Source organism: Salvelinus alpinus, chromosome 6 (assembly GCF_045679555.1).
Source record: "Salvelinus alpinus chromosome 6, SLU_Salpinus.1, whole genome shotgun sequence".
NCBI classification, from domain to species: domain Eukaryota; kingdom Metazoa; phylum Chordata; class Actinopteri; order Salmoniformes; family Salmonidae; genus Salvelinus; species Salvelinus alpinus.
In genome coordinates, this window is record NC_092091.1 from 39387243 (window position 1) to 39397380 (window position 10138).

A 10138-nucleotide genomic window follows, 5' to 3' on the forward strand; every position below is an offset into this window, starting at 1 on the left:
TAGGGGCAATGTTAACACTACCTTCTACCTCTCTACACACAACTGGGCAAAAAGGGTCCATATCAGGGGATAGCTTTACATGCCACGTTTTGATTTTATATAGAATACAGACCATTTCCAGTGCATATTTTGAGTTTTGTGGATTTGCACCATATCCTGACACATTCTGAATCAAGATACTGTATGTCTTTTAGACATAATACATTTGGGATTACTTCGAATATCACACACTGACATTTCCTGTGTCCGGATCTGGACTCATTCAATATCCTGAGATATGTGGCATCCTATTATCTCTCTTCATGTTGACAAATACCGACTGTATACATCTCATATATGTGTTTTCTCAGACCTTACGAACACCCAGTGAAGTAGTGACGCGTGACACACGCCTAGTTTCCTGAAACGAGTCACATGTGGATGAATATTACATATCATGTAAGGATATCTATTGAAATTATGATTTTTTTTAAAGACCGATCCATAAATGATCAGGAAATGACTACAGATGTAATATATTTCTGAAAGTACGTGGATTTGTTAATGCCTAAGTATAAAGGCATAGAAATGTCAGCATGTTGACGTATACCCTTTCCGGTGTTAAAATATTCTACAAATATGTAAGCGTCTGCACACGCATCAGGGGCGTGTCTTGGAGGGATCTCACCTCAGATATCTCCCTGGACTCATACAGTAGCAGGGAGATTTCTGAGGTCCAGATTGGATGCATGCAGAAACTGTCCCATTACGGAGAATATCCTAGCTCCATGTATGAAATTAAGGTAATCTGTATCTGGAGCATGTCTGAAATGATAAATAGATATAGATAAAGATATCCCATGAAATTGACCCCTTTCTCCCAGTAGCACATGCATGCACACACACACACACACACACACACACACACACACACACACACACACACACACACACACACACACACACACACACACACACACACACACACACACACACACACACACACACACACACACACACACACACACACACACACACACACACACACACACACACACACACACACACACACATTTCACTCAGGCTTCTATGACTCACCCAAAGAGAGAGAGAAAGAAAGACAGAGAGTCAGAGGAAGAGAATACTTCTGATAAACAGCAATGGTTTATTGGGACTGAGCATCTAATAAGAGACAGAGGCAGTCTACTCTCCAGGTGTGTGTGTGTGTGTGTGTGTGTATGCTATCTCATTCTGTGAGTGATTTATACAGGATTCGAATATGAGAGCAGAGGGAGAAGAGATCAAATGTGTGGAGCGAGACGGCCAACTGCTGCTGTGTCCAACTGCACCGCATTAAACCTGCTGATGGGCTTATTACACACACACACACACACACACACACACACACACACACACACACACACACACACACACACACACACACACACACACACACACACACACACACACACACACACACACACACACACACACACACACACACACACACACACTCCTCCAAATATAGCCCAGTGTGTTGATGTGCTTTTTAGAGAGCTATGATGAGAGGAGAAACAGAGAGAAGCACTGAGAGTTAATGTCACTTTAGTAGGAATCACACACACACAAACACACACACACACACACACACACTCCCACTCACTAACTAGAGGTCTTCACAGGTCCAAAAAGTGGGACCCGTTCCGAAATGGACCTGGGGCTTTCCCACCCGGACCCGATATGAATAATTTCGTTTTTTTTTAAATATGGAGACACATTCCGAACAGATTCGACGACAACTAAACCCGTTCCATATAGACCTGGTCGGATCCAGAGTAAGGGTAGCAGCAGAAATGTCATTTTTTAAGTTACTTTATTAACCAGAGCTGATAAAGCGCAAGAAGAGGGAGAGAGGTACTGCTCTAGCATGCGTGGGAGGTGTCGTACTGTGAGCGAGGGGAGCAGGGAGGGAGAGACACCAACCAACCAAGCCGACTTGCGCTATAATGGACTAATAGCTGCCATAGCTATGTTACTTATCATCAAATATGATGACGTAGTACCTGCCTTCACTGCATCAAACCAGGAGTAGCTTATTAAGCTAGATAACGTTAGCTAGCTAGGCTAATTAAGACTGCAGTGCATGTACTTCCTCATCCTACAGTTACAAATAACAACAACTGCATTCAGAATGTTAAGTAGCAGCCAAAATGTTCGCTCTATCCATCTCCTTTAACTTTTAATTCCGTCATTTTAATTCCCTCCTCCGTTTATTAGATAACTCCTAACTTTTCCACACACGGAGGCTCTATAACTGTAGCCTATTGCCGCTTTGATCACTTATGATTGGCCAACAACAAGTTACACGCGCCAGGCTCCACTCTCGAGAAAAGCAAGAGCAGTAGCATCAATTATGAAATATATCTCTCCCTCTCGACTGCAGCTTTCACATTTGGATCTATACGGGCCTTTCCGGATAAATCAGTTAAAACTACACATACCCAAGACCCGTGAGAATCATGTCAGATCCGACCCAAACCCGTGACATTTAGAATTCTGGATCCGGACCCACTTGGGTCCTGGATCGGGTCTCGGGGATTCGGGTACAAGTGGATCTGTGAAGACCTCTGACACACACACACACATAGTCTCCCATCTGGAATTCAGCTCTAAGCATCAGGAATGAAAGGAATCTTACTGCTCTTAAGGAGGTGTGAGTGTGGGTGTGTATGCGTGTGTGTTATGCATGCGTAGTGTGTGTGTACGTGTGTGTTCCTCCCTGGCGAGGTGGTGTAATCAGAGACGAGGTGTTAGGGGTAAACTTTTCTGACCTTTTGGCTCACGTTCACCATAAATATTATGGAATTATCTGTAGACACTCTCTCTGACCGCATCCCAGATGGCAACCTATTCCGTTTATAGAGCACTACTTTTGACTAGAGCCCATAAGGCTTTGGTCAAAAGTAGTGCACTATGTAGGGAATAGAGTGCCGTTTGTGACATGCCCTCTGACTTTTTAATATAGTGCATCTCAGACCCAGGACAATCAGCTTTCACTGCTTTCAGGGGGATATAGGCTAATAATCTTGCTATTCTCTGCTGTGTATGGGCCAGGCTTGGAATATAGAGTTTGAACGCTAAAACAAGTCAAGACTAGTGATGGTTGATGTTACTGTTTTTGTCGCTGCAGAGCAACGTAATCTCAGAAAGTAGGTCTCTCTATTCTGTGCGTTTGAAAGTGAACACGATATGGGTGTGTGTGTTTGTGACTATAAGAAAAAAATACTATTCAGGCATGTGCATGTGTTTATGAAAAGTGAGAATACTGTGAATGTGTGTGCGTTTGAAATATAAAATACTATGACAGTGTGTGTGCTAGCACAAAAAGCCTCCGGGAGCTCTCTCTCCTCCTTTCCCACGGTACGTGTCCCATGAGCCTTTGCGGTGACGTCAGGACAGTGGTTTGGGTGGTGTGGTCCCCCCTTTCTGAGGTCACAGGTTCACTTCCTGTCTGTCAGGAACAGGAACATGTTGGTTCTACTCCAATCTGTGTGACCAATCATGTGTGTGTGTGTGTGTGTGTGTGTGTGTGTGTGTGTGTGTGTGTGTGTGTGTGTGTGTGTGTCTGTCTGTCTGTCTGTCTGTCTGTCTGTCTGTCTGTCTGTCTGTCTGTCTGTCTGTCTGTCTGTCTGTCTGTCTGTCTGTCTGTCTGTCTGTCTGTCTGTCTGTCTGTGTGTGTGTGTGTGTGTGTGTGTGTGTGTGTCTGTGTCTATCAGTGTTTTAACCTCTCACAATACCCCCCCCCCCCCCCCCTCGGGGCTGATGCTTCAGGAGGAAGAGCCAGAGGACTTGGCCATAGTGGCAGGGGAGGTCCATAGTGACAGGGGAGGTCCATAGTGTCAGGGAATTTATGGAGAAGTCCAGTGGGCAAAACCATTGTGTAAGTATACACACACATGCATGCCATGCATGCACAAACAGAAAAACACACACGACACATACCCGTATCTGTGAGTCAGAGAAGTACCCAGTCAGATGTACACACCTGTGAATGTTCACATCATGTTGTGGTAGAGGCAGATCAGTCAGACAGAGAGGTGTGTGACATGTTTTGTCTGCTACAGACCTTACAGCAACAAACTACCCACCGGAAGGGAAGAGGGAGTGATAAAGAGAAAAGAGATAGAGGGGAAAGAAGAGGTAGACACTAGGACAGATGTAGTTTATGGGAGTTGCCCCTGTCACTCAACTAACTGATAACATCTCTCTCTCTCTCTCTCTCTCTCTCTCTCTCTCTCTCTCTCTCTCTCTCTCTCTCTCTCTCTCTCTCTCTCTCTCTCTCTCTCTCTCTCTCTCTCTCTCTCTCTCAATGCAATTCAATTCAATTCAAAGGGATTTTATTGTCATGGAAAACATGTTTAAATTGCCAAAACAAGTGAAATAAACAAAAACAACAATGACAAAACCGACAAAGTGAATTAAACAAAACTTTACACACACAAATAGTTATCTCTCCCTCCCTTTCTCTCTCTCCCTCTCTCTCTCTCCCTATATGTCTATCAATTCAATTCAATGGGCTGTATTGGAATGGGAAACTTATGTTTAATAAACAAAAGTGAAATAAACAATCAGAAAAGAACAGTCAACATTACACTCACATACGTTTCAAATGTTATATTATGGAAATTAACAGTGTTGTAAGAATGTGCAGAGAGCTGCAGTACAAAAGGGAAAATAGATAAATATGGGTTGTATTTACAATGTTGTTTGTAATACGTCTCTCTCTCTCCAGGTGGGAGGGGAAGGATGAGAACGAGGTTGGTCGTTGCCAGTCAACAGGCACGTGAATGTGGACCCCAAGTACTACCGTCCTACTGAAGTGGTGAGTCAAGTGTGTGTGTGTGTGTGTGTGTGTGTGTGTGTGTGTGTGTGCGTGTGCGCGTTTTGATGTTGGGGAAGTGCGAAATGCTGTTGACCTAACCTGGCTGTCGATCACAACACACTTTATGCCCCACAGTGACATATGAACTTGGAAATATGTCAGCCGCACTGTGACGCATCAACATAGACACCGGCACTGTCAGACTCACAAACGCACACACACCTCTCTCTCTGTATTGTGCACGTAAGGTTGCCCACACACACTCTTGGGTTGCTGACAAAGCTGTGGGCAGACGCACACTATCACAAGCAAAACGAAGAGTGAAAAGATACAGACAAATACCTGAGAATCTCATCACCTGAGAAACTGTGTCTTCTTCTTTCCACTTCTCAGAGATTAGGCTAATCAGATTCATCATGAACAATAACATCCAACATAAATAAACACCGCATGCCACTTAAAAACCGTCTCCCCGACAACCATTCACATCAAACCTAAACCATTACACTAGTTGAGTACCTAAATAAAACCCAGGTGAACGCCTACACAATGTACTCTACACTAACGAGTGGTTGTCTGAGCTCAACCTTAAAGGGATACTTTGGGATTTTGGCAATGAGACCCTTTATCTATCTCCCTTGAGTCAGGTGATCTCCTGGATAGCTTTTTTTTTGTCTCTGTGTTCAGTTTGAAGGAAGTTAGAGGTAGTTTTGTGAGCCAATGCTTACTTGTGTTAGCGCAATGACTGGAAGTCTATGGGTATTTACTAGCATGCTAGCAGGTACCTATAGACTTCCAGTCATTGCGCCAACGCTAGTTAGCAATTGCGCTAGCGCTAGTTAGCAACTTCCTTCAAACTGCGCGTAGCGACATAAAAATGGTATCCACGAGTTCATCTGACTCTGGAGAAGTAGATAAAGGACCTCAATGCCAAAATCCGGAAGTATCCCTTTAACCAACCCCTGGGACTAGCTGTGACTTGTACTGCAACTACCACAGCCCAGAGAAAATGATAGCTCTATCACCTGAATGAGGCTCCAGTTTATGGCTTAGGCAGTTCGACTGAGCCTCAACAAGACCTGTACACCACAGACAAACAAAAACAGAGACACTCTCCTATTCCACACAGTGACTTATAACCTCAACTAAACCACACCACTTTACGGTTTTACATTGCTCTATCAGCACATATCAAGGGCAACAGTACACTCCCCTACTAACCGCAGTTACCACACCATCTTCAATTTCTCACAAATCTGTCAATAACTGAAAATCAACGCCCAAGCTGGTACCTATTCTCCCAAAAAATAGATTCTGACTAAGCTCCACACCCCCTCCACCCCTCCCCACGCACACACCACCTCTTAAGCACACCTGCACAAGTTATCCCTCCCCCCACCCCCTCTCCCATCCACAACAAATCTGCATGTATCAGTCACCCTCGATAACACTCACCAGACCAGACCAGAGCACACCTGCACAACTCCTCTGCCCTCCCCCAGCCTGCTCCCTCCCTTTGTGCGTGCTCCCCCCTATCACTCTCAGCCCAGTCTGTTCTCCCACCTCTCCTTCCCTCCCTCCCCTCTCCCGAGGGGCTATAGGGAGATAAATGAGCTCATGTCAGACACACACACACACACACACACACACTGACAGGGCTAATGACGAATTACACACACATTAGCACACAGCCTGGGGACATACACTCACATACAGTACATGCATTACAGACACTCTCGCATACAGACAATAGATGAGTTGCACATAAACCAGCTGTGCTAGTGACTTGGCTATTATGCAAAGAACCCTCCTATATATGAAGGTATTCGTCTAAAGAGACACTTTTTCAATGATACTCTTGTACTGATGAATTGTATCCTGACGTTTGAAACATGCTCACACACGCACAGAGATGCAGACAATAACAGGTACTTCCAGTTGAGCAGGGGAACAATGCTAAGCCGTCGGAGCAGTGTCACACATACTTCCTGTCTTAGGGGTCAGGGATCAGAGGTTAAATGCTCCTCATTCTCTCTTCTTTCCTTAAAAACTCTCACATCCTGCCTGCCTTCACCTGGAGTGACTCAGTGGAGAGAGAGAGAGAGAGAGAGAGAGAGAGAGAGAGAGAGAGAGAGAGAGAGAGAGAGAGAGAGAGAGAGAGAGAGAGAGAGAGAGAGAGAAAAAAAGAAAGAAACACAGGTGTGTTTTGCACTTTGACTCTCTTTCTCCTCACCCCCAGTGATCCTGTGTCCAAATACTTTCTCTACCCAGTTCAACCAGTCTGTTTTACAACCATACATGTATTTCTGACAAAACATCCTGCTCCTATTTATATCTCAAGTCTATAAGAGGGAGGACAGTGGTTCTCTCTACTTTCTCTTCCCAGCCTATAAAACAGATTGCCCCATCCTCAGGTGTGTGTTGAGGTCCATCCCATCCATCAGTCTGCAGAGAATCCTCTATAATCCTGGGTCTTAGTCCTAATCCTCTAGGGCCATCTCACAGATCAGAGGGTCCTGGAGTTAAAACACTACCCTAACCCTGTCCCAAACACCCTTGGGTAACCCTACACCCCATCAGGGGAAGCCAGGGGAAGCCCTGACAGAGGGACCCCCCCCAAACCTTACTCTGTTCTTAAACAATACACCTCACACCTGGAAAAAGAGATTATTCACTACTTTGATACATCTTGCCATCTTGATGTACTACATGTATCACTAGCCACTTTAAACAATGCCACTTTTATATGTTTACATACCCTACATTACTCATCTCATATGTATATACTGTACTCTATACCATCTACTGCATCTTGCCTATGCCGTTCGGTACCATCACTCATTCATATATCTTTACGTACATATTCTTCATCCCTTTACACTTGTGTGTATAAGGTAGCTGTTGTGAAATTGTTAGGTTAGATTACTCGTTGGTTATTACTGCATTGTCGGAACTAGAAGCACAAGCATTTCCCTACACTCGCATTAACATCTGCTGACCATGTGCATGTGACAAATAAAATTTGATTTGATTTACATGCGGACTGTATGTTACTCTGTCTCTTTCTGTCTCTGCCTGCCTCCCTCCCTCAACACAGTTAATGTGACAGACTCTGAGACGGCTCTTCACTCAACACAGAAAGACTTGCAGCAAACTGACCAATAAAAGTGAGAGCCAATCTAACTCACAGTATACGCTCATACACCCAAACCATACGGTGTTGCAAGCCTAAATTTGAGTTCTCTTTCAGCACCTATTGATGGGATATACATTGAAAAGCAACACAACGACAGAGAGGGAGAGCTGGACCTACAGATGTCTACTGGCTGTGTTATGACTGATAACTGTATGGTCTCACACACAATCGGCGGTAATCAGATAGATAGAGAGAAAACACTGATATTACATGTAAATCAGAGTACTTTTAACATCAGGTAATAGGTGTTGAAAGAATGGCAACCTAAGTTGACAAAGTAATGTATTAAAGGGAATCAGACTATGAGCACGATAAACAACAACCCATACTGTTCTCTCTCCCTGCACGAAAAGTCCCAGTAGTTTCCGAATGAATGAGCCCCTGAGCCAAATTGGCGGACAATTTGTGTCTCCCCAATTTGTCTTCAAGTTGAAGAACATGGTGATCAACCAGTTGGGGGATCATTTTGAATCACAAAAGACCCCCAAATGGACTGAAACAAACTCACACACCCCTCCAGGCAGCTGACAGCACAGCCGTGCTGTTCGTTGTAAACTGAGGTGCCTTAGCCATTTGCCTCCTCTTAAGCACAATCCTAAAGTGAGACAGGCCAGGTTAGGTCATCAGCATTTCACGCTTCCCCAACATCAAAACACATACACGCACACACACATACATATTCACATTCTTTATTTATGTTGGATGTTATTGTTCATGATGAATCTGATTAGCCTAATCTCTGAGAAGTGGAAAGAAAAAGACACAGTTTCTCAGGTGATGAGATTCTCAGGTATTTGTCTGTATCTTTTCACTCTTCAGTTTGCTTGTGATAGTGTTCGTCTGCCCAGAGCTTTGTCAGCAACCCAAGAGTGTGTGTGTGTCGTGTGTGTGCTCCCTCTCCGGCCTCTAGGTCACCAGGCTGCTCGTTATGGCGCACACTTGTCACCTGCGCGTCGTCAGAATCACCTGGACTCCATCACTTCCCTGATTACCTGCCCTATATATGTCACTGCCTTTGGTTCCTTCCCCAGGTGTCATTGTTTCTCTTTCTCGTCTGGGTGCTGTTAGTGTTTCTGCTTTGTATTATGTTCCGTTTTATTTCATTAAAACACTCACTCCCGGAACTTGCTTCCCGACTCTCAGCGCACTCGTTACAGTGTGGGTAACCTTACGTGCACAATACAGAGAGAGAGGTGTGAGTCTGACAGCGCCAGTTGTTGATGCGTCACAGTACGGCTGACATATTTCCAAGGTCATGTGTCACTGTGGGGCAAAAATTGTGTTGTGATTGACAGCTCCTCTCTGCGGTTTGTCTCAATGCCCTCGGGCAGAGAGATGAGGAGGAGGGGTGGGCTCAGTGTTACATTGAAATTCGTCCCTTCCCTCTCTGTTTGTTTATTTTTCTTTATCTAATTTGTCTTCTATACCTGTAGGTCTTTCTCTCGGTGTGTCTTTATTTCTCCTCCTCTTTCTTGTAGCTATTTTTATCGCTATCTGATTATTTCTCACTTCTCCTCCTTTCCGTATCTTTTTGTCTCTGTCTCATTTTTTTTAACCTGCACTTCTGCCTGTCCTGCTCGTCCCGCTCTGCTGGTGTCTCTATGTCTGTCGGAGTGATATGATGCAACAGTCAGGTAGACAGGGAGACTGTGGCTAGTTGAGCATGGAGGAATTCCCTTCCAGGCTGGATTATATTTGTGGTTGAGTTGCATAGAAGCAATCCTCCTCAACCTCCCTACACACCCACCAACTGGTGAAGGTGAGGTTGGTAGTAAACATGTGAGGTAAAACAGGTGAAGCCCTTATACCTTCTATTCAGCCTCTGGATCACCCTCTTTATAAGGCCATGTGAGGTCATCAGCATGTTATATTTCTGTGTGTGCGTGTGTGTGTGTGTGTGCGTGCGTGCGTGCGTGCGTGCGTGCGTGCGTGCGTGCGTGCGTGCGTGCGTGCGTGCGTGCGTGCGTGCGTGCGTGCGTGCGTGCGTGCGAGAGAGAGAGAGAGAGAGAGAGAGAGAGAGAGAGAGAGAGAGAGAGAGAGAGAGAGAGAGAGAGAGAGAGAGAGAGAGAGAGAGAGAGAGA

General features: G+C 44.9%; 1 pseudogene; it reads left to right on the top strand.

Annotated features, from left to right (window-relative positions):
* Nucleotides 1–5563, top strand: part of LOC139579687 (GDP-mannose 4,6 dehydratase-like) — a 193880-nt pseudogene extending 188317 nt beyond the window's left edge.
* The last annotated feature ends 4575 nt before the right edge of the window (nt 5564–10138 follow it).